Source organism: Sinohyriopsis cumingii, unplaced genomic scaffold (genome assembly GCF_028554795.1).
Source record: "Sinohyriopsis cumingii isolate HCF-2022 unplaced genomic scaffold, ASM2855479v2 utg000452l, whole genome shotgun sequence".
NCBI classification, from domain to species: Eukaryota; Metazoa; Mollusca; class Bivalvia; order Unionida; family Unionidae; genus Sinohyriopsis; species Sinohyriopsis cumingii.
Window position 1 is genome coordinate 507,150 of NW_028315901.1, and position 12,303 is coordinate 519,452.

Genomic DNA, 12,303 nt, shown 5'->3' on the forward strand with positions numbered 1-12,303 from the left:
TGAAGTACCTACATGAGACAAGAACGCCGGCTCAACTCCTTCCATATACGGTGCCTAAAACGCATCCTGAAAATCAGCTGGCAAGACCGTGTCCCACACAGCGAGATCCTGCAGCGTGCAAGTACCCCCAGCATGTACTCCCTGCTCAGCAAACGCCGTCTTCGATGGCTGGGACACGTCCCACGCATGGAGGATGGAAGGCTGCCAAAGGACATCCTATATGGACAGCTGGCCACTGGCACAAGAAGAATCGGACGCCCCTCACTCCGTTTTAAGGATGTATGCAAGAGGGACATGAAGGCATGCAACTTTTCACCCGATGGCTGGGAAGAGCTGGCTGAGGACCGAGACACCTGGAGACTGACAGTAAACAATGGCATTACAGTCGCTGATGCGAGGTGAGGCCAGTTGGCGGCAGAGAAACGTAAGAGAAAGAAGAACGCGGCAGCAACCACAGTAACGCAGACTTCCCAGTATACCTGCACCAACTGCAATAGGGACTGTCACTCACGTATAGGCCTGCACAGCCACAGCAGACGATGCCAACAGAGACAGACAACACCCCAAGGGCGCTATTCGCATGGTCTTTCGAGACTGAGTCGCCAATGATGATGATGAATGTAATGGATTTGATGGTGTTTTCTTTTCTTTCCAGAATTGTAGTATAATGCGTACGTGTTCTGACAAACACACAATTCTTGTGGTTCAGCTTGTAATTATTTATGTCCACTTTTACATGCTTAACCCCTTTAACATAACGATTAACTTCGTACCTGAATATAGGACTTATAAGCTTGAAATAAAGCAGCAGTAATGGTTAAACGTGAAATAAAGCAGAAATAATGTTTTTCAATGGAGTCTTACTTGCAAACTTTGCAATACGTTTTGGGCCAGTGTTACTGTAGTTATATCTTGAATATGTGTGTGCCAGTGCATATATGTCTAGGTGCTTATGTGACATGGTATGGCTAATAAGCATATCATTCAGTCAATGTGATGGGCGTTATTCCGTATGGACTTAATTTAGTTTGCTTTACTGTATTTATTCTCACTAATCACTTATGGCAGACACATTGACTGGATGTAGGTCTCCTTTAGAAGACACGTAGCCATGTTTTGATACTCAAAAGTAAAAAACAACATATTATCAGCAGAGAATACCCTTATACTAATCTAAAAAGCCTTCAAATATATCATGCCTACGTTGCCTTTAAAAAATGATACAGCACTAATCATATATTTACCAGCATTGTGTATTGTAAGTGCATACATTCATGACACAATACTAATATTAAGCTTTTGTTCATTCCAGATGGTAAGTGCCAACATTTTGATGAACATTCATCCTGATATTAAGTAAATATAGCTGATATTTGTAAGCATTGTTTCAACATAGGAGGTAAGTAAATACAATTGATCATCTAAGACATTCTATCAGAGTTGGAGGAAAAGGTGAAAAGTTGCTTACATTTTGGCTAAAGTTAGTTCCGTGCAAGATAATGCAAAATAGGTCTGAAAACATCAGACATAAAAATGTAGAACGTGTAAGGTACAGACAGATGTTATAGGAGGTAAATGAATCTTCATGAAATAAACTAGCATGTTCATTTAGAATGAATATCACAACATAACATTTGGAAACATTTGACTGTAATGAAACATATATTATCTCAGTTGTTCTGGCATAATGACAATATTTACAATTGAAGACACTTGTGCTTTAGAATACACTGTGGTAAATATTAAACAGTATAAAAAGTATGTTATAATATTACGTGAATATAAAATTAGAGTCCGTTCTGGTGGCCTACAGGTTAGAGCGTCCGCCTCTGATGCTGGGGTTTGCTGGTTCGAACCACGGTTGAGTCATACCAATGACTTATAAAAATGGTACTAACAGCTACCTCGCTATGCGTTCAGTATTAAGATGTTAGTGTTAGGACTGGTAGACTTGGTGTCCGGATATTGTGACTGCTGTTTGCCTGCATCTAAAGATGGCCGCTATCGCTTAACCGGCTTAAAGTAGCTGTTCCGCCTTTTAGTGCCGTTTTCATGATATTTATGCTTCTTGCCTGTTTTCATCTTCGTTATTGTGTTCATTTTGTATTGACTGTTAAATTCGTATGTGTTTCTTCATCGCCTTGTTTTGGAAATTAGAACAATTATACTTTTTCTCAGCTGCCTTGCTCCACTATTTTTGAACAAACTGTCATCAGGTGATACTCGCCAGTCAACCCGTTTATGCTACGATGGACCCTCATTAATTGCTTTAAATGGTCACTCCTTGGCTCTCCACACTACATTGTGCTCTAGACTAAACAAACTGGGACTACATTCATCATTACCTAAATGTAAACAGAAGCGATAAAAAAAAAAAAAAAATTGTTTCAAAGCTGGCCGGCGTAGAACAGGATAAAGTACCCCGGTTATCTCCCTTATTTCGGCCCAACCATTAAAAAAAAAATTCGACCGTTAATTTAGATCACCTAATTCAAATCCTTGTTAATTCGTCAACCTTTGTGTCAACTATCCAAGAAATACCTCTGCGCATTGCATTATTCAATGCCCAATCAGTAGGACCACCGGAAAGGCGCACAAAAATAGTTAATTTTATCAACGACCAGAATGTTGACATATTTTTCGTGACAAAAACATGGCCAAAAACATCAGGCGATGAGCCGAAATATGCAGATGTAACACCCACTGGCTACTCCATCAAGTCGTTCCCCCGTAATTCTCGCGGAGTTGGAATTGCTGTCATCACAAATAACATGATAAAACGTCTTAACTACACCACAACATTCAATTTCGACCACACATCGTTTGAACTAATCCAAACCACACTCACACTGGAGCGAAGGTCAGTTCATTTTTTCTGCTTATACCGCCCTCCTCCTAGTAGAAAAAAAAAAAAACAAGCTGGCTGGCTCTCTTTTTGGAGCAGTTATCCTGGACTATGGAAATTCGAAAAGTGGGAACCTGATTATTCTTGGAGATTTCAACTTTCACTTCGACTGTCCCAAATACACAAATACATCAAAACGCATAGATTCCATTAACATTTTCAACCTCAAACAGTCAGTTAACCAACCCACCCATAAACATGGTCACATTTTAGACTGGATTCTTCTTAGACCTGATGTACAAATTATGCGGTCCTCCCTGGTATCCCATGACCTTGCATAAAATCACTTCTGCATTATGTGCCATCTTGACATATCAGTCCCTAACCCTCCACCTTTATTTGCTATTAAGGGAAACCTCCGTATGATATATAGAACCAATGCAAACTAATGCACGACATCCAAGCTTACCTAACAACTTGCTTACCTCCTACTGCAGAACAAATCGATAACTGTCTGTTTTCATTGCTTGACAAACATGCCCCAGCTACCAAGTGCAGAGTATCAATTCAAAAGTGTTCTCCATGGTATATCCGAGTTAGGGACCTGCTTCGCACTGCTAAAAGAGACCGCCGTAAAGCTGAGAGGCTCTGGCTTTCCACCAGACTCACCATTCATAAGTAAATCTATGAAGACCCTAAGAAAATGTTACAAATATAGTCCATGCAGAGAAATCAGCCAACTACACTACTAAGATCATGGAACGTTTCAGCTACGAAGAGCTCTTCGAGATTACTAACAGGCTAATGTCAAGGAACACATTTACACCACTTCCAACTGCCTTCTCTCAAGTCGACCTTCCGGACATGTTTGCAAGTTTCTTCCGTGACAAAGTACAAACCTTTAGAGATAAGCTTGCCACCAGAATTTCAATTGACTCGTCGTCACCATACAGCTGGGATACAGCATTTGAGCGGCAACCATAAGCAGCATTTGAACCTGTCTCTATGAATTTGGTACGTACAATCCTGAAGACGAGTGCACCAAAGTCATGTGAACTTGATCCAATTCCAACATCACTGCTGCCTGAGTTCTTGGATCCAGTATTGCATTCACTAACTGATGTTATTAATACCTATCTCTCTCATCCGGGAAATTCCCATCATTTTTCAAAACTGCCATGTTAAAGCCTCTGCTGAAGAAACCATTAATGGACCTTAACGATTTAAAGAACTACCGCCCAGTTTCTAATATTCCATTCATATAAAAAAATCTTAGAAAAGATTGTCCTATCCCACCTTGTATCTCATCTAAATTCAAACAGTCTTTTAAGCAAGTTACAATCTGAACATTGCCCTTGCCACAGTACTGAAGCTACTCTTCTACAAGTAGTTAATGACATTTTATCTGCGTTGGATAGAAGAAAGATTACAGTCCTCACCCTCCATAATTGTCTGCAGCATTTGACACAATATACCATTATATATTACTTTACCCTCTCCAGCATGTATTTGGCATTCATGATACAGCTTTAATGTGGTGCAAGTCCTACTTGGTCAACATTACACACATTTTATCTACAAATGGAATAAACTCCAGCCCAGTTGATCCATGCTCTGGTGTTCCACAGGGGTTTGTTCTTGGACCCTTTCTCTTCATTATGTACACTCAGTCGCTCTCAAGTGTCAGGGATCATCATCCAGTGTCTCACAGATTGTACGATGATGACACCCAGATATACAAATGAAGTGCATGTCTGATGTGAAATTATTGATGACATGTAACAAGCTGCAGATGAATGATGATAAAACTGAGGCCATTCTCATCACATCACAGATACTTTCTTATTCACAGCTTTTGCCTCAAACAATAAATAACAGCAACGCCAACATTAAATTCACACAATCGGTACGAAACCTAGGAGTTACTCTGGACACTGCTCTTACATTACACCAACATATCATGAACATATGAAATGTTGCATATCTTGACCTTGGACGCATCAGCTCATTTTGCAAATATCTTTCAGTTGATGTCACTAAAACACTTGTGTCTTCATTAGTACTTTCATGACTGGACTATTGTAACTCAGTTCTGTCTGGTTCATCTCAATATCTACTCCAGAAACTTCAAAAAGTTTAAAACACAGCTGCTCGGATGATATTTAGAGCACCACGATCAGAGCATACCTCCCCGCTGCTCTGTACCTTATACTGGCTATCCATTCGATCCAGAGTCAAGCACAAAATTTGTTCTCTGTGCTACGTTTCACTGTCAGACTCTAGTGCACCATACCTATCCGATCTCACCCATGTGTACATACCATTAAGATACTTACGCTCCTCTTCTGACAATAGTATACTCATTATTCCAAGTATGAAAACAAAGTCATATGGACAGCGTTCCTTTGCATACCAGGGCCCAGCAATGTGGAATGAATTGCCTACTGAAATGAGACACAAAGACACTGTGATCACATTCAAGAGAGCTCTCAAAACTCACTTAATGTGATTGCAGAACAAATTTAAAAACCTAATAATGTTTCCTACCTGAAATATTCTGAGCATGTTTTTTTTAAAAAAAAATGTTTTTCTAATTTAATGGTGTTTGTTTTTGTATTAATAATATTATATTTTTTGTATCTTATATATGTTTTCTAATGTTTTATAGCGCTTAGATCTTCTAAAGATAAGGCGATATACCAAGTTCTCATTATTATTATTATTATTATTATTATTATTATTGTTGTTGTTGTTGTTATTATTATTATTGTTATTATTATATGGATCTTGACACCAATTTGATAACAGAGCAAATTCAATTTTTTTTACCACCGGTTCGAACTAAACAATGTCATATTCAGGCAAAGAAGCACTTTGCATTCTCAATATAAACAGTGAACAAACCTAAAGCCAAGATAATGTTTTAAACGAACGCGCTTAAATGACAGAGAAATCAAAATCAAAATAATTAAATGATACAATTAGAAGAAGAAAAAGATAAAAGAAAAAGGATACAATATCCATATATTCTATGCCGGCATTATCCCAAAAACGTTGTGGAATGAAACGTCAGGGAAGGGATTGTCGTGTTATCACGGAGAGAACTAGAGTTTTAAAACCTATTTTAGGCGTGGAATAGTAGACGGACACGATGCTTGCGAAATATGAAATCCATCTACAAAATGTACAATATACATTGTATCCCCGTAATGTTATAAACGATTTGCCAAGGACATATGTCAAAATGTAGTAGGCAAACAGTTAAATAATAATAATAATAATAATAATAATAATAATAATAATAATTCCTGTAAAGAATATTTACATGATTAAAATTATCTCCCAAAATGCATCCGGCTAATAATGTAAATCATGCTTGTCTTTTTGATATGACAGTATTATAAACTTTAACCTTTTTCATTTCGATCGAACGCTCAATATCTTAATTATAATATCCAGTGCCGTTATCTATTTGTACGTTCTATATCAGTCCACCGCACTTTATATTCATTCAGTATCATCTCGAGGATCAATCGTGTTCTAGTGGTTGCCAAGTTTTGCGATGATTTTGTTACGAAAGTGGCTCTTACGGTTATGCCACATATCCTAAATTCATGTTCAGCATAAAGCTAAATTATGTCGTAGATCTCAACGATTTGGTCTCAGGCGTATATTGCCTGATACCGATAATTGCAATGCCTTGTATTTTAGTGTATAGATGGCAGGCACGCATACGTTCCTAAACGCGTGTCCAACAAAATTTGTACGTGTTTCAGTTTTGGGACTTTCGTTCATTGTATATTTTGTATTTCGTCATGCTTGAACTCTTTCTTTGAAAACATTACAGTTAAGAAAACATAGTTTTGTACTTTTTCAAATGAATTAGTTGTTGTTCCGTGCGGTGTATGCTAAAGCTTATTGATAAAATGAGATAGAAGCAATTTTACGAAGCCAAACATACAAATATGAAAGGGGTATGACTACTGCTACTTGATCGAAATCGGACCGATAGACTGAAACAAATGTTATGGCCTAGTTCCAGTAAATATACTTTATTTCTCAGAAGTTTTAGGCTGGGAGTTTAATATTTTCACTCTTAATTGTTTATATTGATCTTCGGTAAATAATGAAATTCATAAACTTGTATAAAATCTGTTCCCTACACTTTTATCTTGTACTTTCCTTTGCGAAATATAGGAATTGAAATAAACATACATATAGACACCCCCATATATATATATATATATATATATATATATATATATATATATATATATATATATATATATATATATATATATATGTATGTATGTATGTATGTATGTATGTATAACAACCTTCACATAGTCACGTCTTTCCGCAAAGCATGGAGGCGACGCAATGTAAGATACCCATGGAATGTTTCCGTTCCTCGCTGACTGTTTGGCGCTGATGGCTTCTGCCGTTCCATAAGTTGCATCAAATACCATCAGAATCGCATCCAGGGTGGCTCTGTAAAAGCAGTTCTTGGCGGGATTCTGGTCTCTGAGAATCGTCTGCCAAAAGGAAAATATCCTCAGTTATCCAGTCTTTAGACTAGAATATATATACAGTTGAGCCAACATCGTTGATAAACGTAGCGCAGATTTTGTCATTTTGTAAATGACGTGCAAAGTCACATTAGTGGTTACTTGTCATTCTCGTGCGGTAAGAACTTGCAGGCTTGTAACGCAACGCAAAGTTTTTCATTATTTAAGGGTGACCTTTTCTTGTGGCCACCCTTCGACGGAGCATTGTATCGCCACCTGCATGGATGAAAGTCACATTTCAGTGAACAAAAGCATCTATATAACCAAGGCAAACTGGGATGAACGACCAGATAAGTGGTCATCTCACTGTTGATATGACCAGACATGACTAAAAAAATGGATTTTGAATGAGTTTGGCAACCGGTTTCTTAGTGGCATCGACCCAAGGAAGCTTTCAGATTCGATGCGGAAACTGCAAATTTCAAACGAGTGATGTAATGGGTGAGGCGTTGTAAATAAACACAGCCCTGGAATCACCGAGAATGAGGGAATCAAAGATCACCACTTGAATTAAATTAGAACGTCATACAGTTGAATAAGTTACAAAACGTTTAGTATTACTTAGGATTTTTTCACAATGCTGTAAGTTCCTTTTAAATTTTCACTTTGTGTTCCAGAAAAATACACTATCTGTTAAATTTTTGGTTTTCACTCTTTTATGCTACTTTTGAATGCCCATGGAGTCGTTACAATATATACATGTGTGTGTGTTTATGTATGTGTGCGTGTGTGTTTGTGTGGAATGTGTGTGATAGGCGGTTGGGTGGATACAATTTGCATTGTCATGTGAGTAAGCTTTGATGACTGAGTGCCTAAATAGTAATAAGATATAAAAGTATATATAAGCGATATGGGATCTACTTCAGCTTTGTTTTAGAAGCTTTTATTTCGCTGTATTTCTGCACTTTCCACTTTCCGTTACAGTGCTCTGAGTGTCAGGGATGGCGTCCTGGACAGGTAGCCTCTGCTGCCAGTTACGGTTGTAAATGTAATGTGCAGAAATGAAAGCATGCATTCCTATTGGTAATACAATTGATTGCAGTATTGAACATATCGATATATCCTATAAAAATTTGCAGGTTATCTGAACATAACAACATTATATATGCAAATGTAATATGAATGCATTTATTTATATGATTATTCAGCTACTTATTCCTTATTTGAATGAAGTTAATACTACCAACTTATATTTCTAACTGCACTCCAACTATGTTTATTTTTCCAAGCTAAGACTCGCTAAGTTTAGCGGTCATAACCCATGATGATATAAAACCTAGCAACTTCTGGCTATGTAAACGATATGATATACAATATGATATGGTCTTATAAAAATATAATTCAAAAGCTATTTGCAAAAATGTTCACTTAAATCACGACACAATCTGGGTCAGGGTATGGAATGCAGGATCTAATCTTCAAACACCCCGGTATTCATGTATATAAGCTAGATCAATTTTTGGAGCCTTGTTTTTATGCACGCCTATCAAGACGCTAGAAGCTCATAATGTTCATCATACCCTATTTAAATTTAGTTAACAACACATAGTTAAATTTCCTGCCAGTTGGCTAAGTAAGATTTAAAGCAGGTGCAGTCTCTGCACGTGTATCACTTTCAGATGATTGTTAAGTATATATATATATATATATATATATATATATATATATATATATATATATATATATATATATATATATATATATATATATACATATATGTAAGACGATCAACATATTCTGCCTAAAAGTAGATCTCGTTTCCGCAACAGCAGGAATGGAAATAAAGTTAACTGAAGTGCACAATCTTGGTTTATTTCAGTGGTGGTACAATTATCATAAACGGTTATAACAAACGTTTGTTATGTAAGTGTACCATTCACTTTTGGAGAAGTACAGAGAATAAACCAACTATTTACGACGATTAGTGCATTCAATTAAGTAAAATATGTCTCATAAAATGGTGCCATTTTACCAAGATAACTACGAGAATACTAATACAGCATTTTAAGTCAAAGGAGAACAAAATACGTCATAAATCGTATAGGTATTGTTTTAGCATTTTATACATAGCCTACATGACCAGGCATCTTCCAAGCGTACGAGATATTATTCATTCAGTTAATTAAGCCAAGATAGCAACTTTTCACGATAGTTTGCATTATGAGCCTTTACTCAAAATTAACTAGAATTTACAACAGGAGTTGAGCTGTTCTACTTTATCATAATCTAGATAGTTCTTCTCTTACTTTCAAGTTTTCTGGCTGGTTCCTTGCACTTACGGCAAAGAGATGACTACAAGAGTGTACGGGACTATTCACAGCACCCACGATCCATTCAATGTCAAAGAAATAATGGAACATGAAACCGTTTATTGAAATATTTCACATTGTTCGTAGTCATGCCTATTTCAGTTTCGATTTATGTTGTTGTTTGAATATTAATTAAGGGTTGGCTTGTATTCAAAAGTTGTTTTCTTTCTTGGAACTGAATAGCTTGACGATAACAACCTTGTAATGTAGACTATTAAGAATAGTCATACTAGTTATACTAGTTATACCGTCGCAAATTTAGTTTTAAAAGGACGACAACCGAGCTAGTGAACTACACTACAACGAACGTTTTCATATTCTCGAATCAAAAGTGTGTATTCCTAGCCTAAGGCATGCAAAACATGTTGTTCAAAAATGGAACACGTGTAATAAACCATGGCAGCAAGTCAAAAAGGTGTGCTCGGCATCATCATGGCGTCAAACTCGTTATCTAATTATTGTGGATTTTACTGCAGCAAATTGTAAAGTTCGACTAATCATCATACGCTGGTCTCCAATTGCATTTGATGTAGATAAGCTGTTAGACTATATATGCTTGATACGCCTTATTGTATGTAGAAGGCTGTTTATTTTGGAATTTGTCAATTATTTCATTTGTGGATGATATAGTGAATAATTAACTAAATTTGAAGAAAGGTCTGCGTGCACAAATTCTCTTACGTTCGAAATGTACTAAACCAGTTCTCTATGCATTAATAATATACCTGAGTCAGAATGCAGGTTATTCATGCTATATTTTTATTCTGTAACACACGTATATATATATATATATATATATATATATATATATATATATATATATATATATATATATATATATATATATATATATATATATATATTTAATTTCCTTATAATTTTGTGACTAGAATATATTTGATTATATATAATCTAGATTTTAGAGATAATCACTATATATAACTTTACTAGAAGAAGAAAAAAGATATTTTTTTAAGATTAATTTGGAAGTGATTGTATAAAATGCACAACATAAAGATAGCATATTTTGATGTCAGACAAATAAACTTGATTTCAATGGCTCGGAGAAGAAAATTGTTTTATTTAATAATGTGCAGCATAGTGTAAGTACCGAAGTTATTCTAATATAAGTTTTCTTATAACAAACACACACAAAGAAAGAAAATCATACCATATCCTACATTACCGAGACTTATATATACTTATATATCCATTAAAAAAATGAATAAAACAGTACATAAGTAATATAAAGACTATTAAAAAAATCAAAACTACTTAATTTCAGAACGTTTTCAGTCAGTCTGTGATGTACATTATGATACGCCCCTTTTGGAATTGCATCGCTCTTGGTGAATTGATTAGAATCACTGCAGTATATCTTAATGTTAGAAAATTGAGATAGATTACACAGACCTAACTGAGCATGATTGAAGGTTTAAGGATATTAGCTCCATTCAATTGAACGAATATATATCATGCACTATCCACATTTGATCAAATAAATTGTACGTTTGCAGAGCACTTTAGTGTTATTCATGTAATCAAGAAAACATATCCGAGGACATGCTATTCAGGCTTTATGATCTTTCATTTCTTTTTTGGTTTGATGTTTTACCAATATCATTTGATACATACTACAATGACATCGCATTGCGTGGTAATGCATTGAATGTATATAATGTTTCCTGTTGCGAGTTGGCCGTATTTGAATTTACAAAGAAAATAGTTACATACAAATGTTAATCTTATGGCATATTCAGTTAGATCTAGGAGCAGTCATAATAGTTGGGTCGTTCTAAATGAGTTCGTTGCATTATGCGTTATTTATATTGCAATAATAATGCTTGGTGCACAATCTGTCAACAGTATTTAGGAGTCCAATTATTTAGGTCGTCATTTTTAACTGGTATCCAAACCTAGATATTGGTGATGACCAAAAAAGGTTCAATCAAACCTCTTTCAAGAAGAGTTTAGTAAGAAATACATGATATATTCAAAATATAGATACAAATAAATAAACGACAGTAAAGTTTTAAATGCCTTAGAACAAAACCAAGACTGTTCGTTTATACATATCATACGCACACCATAAGTAATATTGTTACATTAAAATAGATGCATACATCCGTATGTTCCATTCACAAAGGGGCTGAAAACACCTTGTGTTATTCGAAGAAGATTGAGAATAACCTCAATATTGGAACAACAGCAATGTAAAAGTTAGGAGATTTAGTGCTATCATTTACTTTATGCTAGTAATTATATAAATAATTAAGGATAGAAGGCATTGTCTGAATTGCTTGTCAATATTAACTATATGTATTTTTCTTCTAAATACTAGCAGGAAATTAGACCTGGATATTATGTTACCAACAATAAATAAATCTACAGTCTGCAGAATGACACATTATATCCATACAAATACCATATTAATCAAGGATCTATACTTGATTATATTTGCACATAATTTGAGAGGCGTTTTACTCTCAGTCGGCATTTGATTATTACACTTAATTTACAAATTATAAGAATCTCGCCTGGCCGTATTTGTGACGGTCTGAAATCCCGTTTGTATAATATC

General features: G+C 35.5%; 1 long non-coding RNA gene across 1 annotated transcript; it reads left to right on the forward strand.

Annotated features, from left to right (window-relative positions):
* Positions 1 to 7,080: 7,080 nt before the first annotated feature.
* Positions 7,081 to 11,243, forward strand: LOC149774005 (uncharacterized). The gene is made up of 2 exons (XR_016417094.1): positions 7,081 to 8,436; positions 9,667 to 11,243. It is a non-coding gene; the product is annotated as an uncharacterized LOC149774005 (long non-coding RNA).
* Positions 11,244 to 12,303: the final 1,060 nt, after the last annotated feature.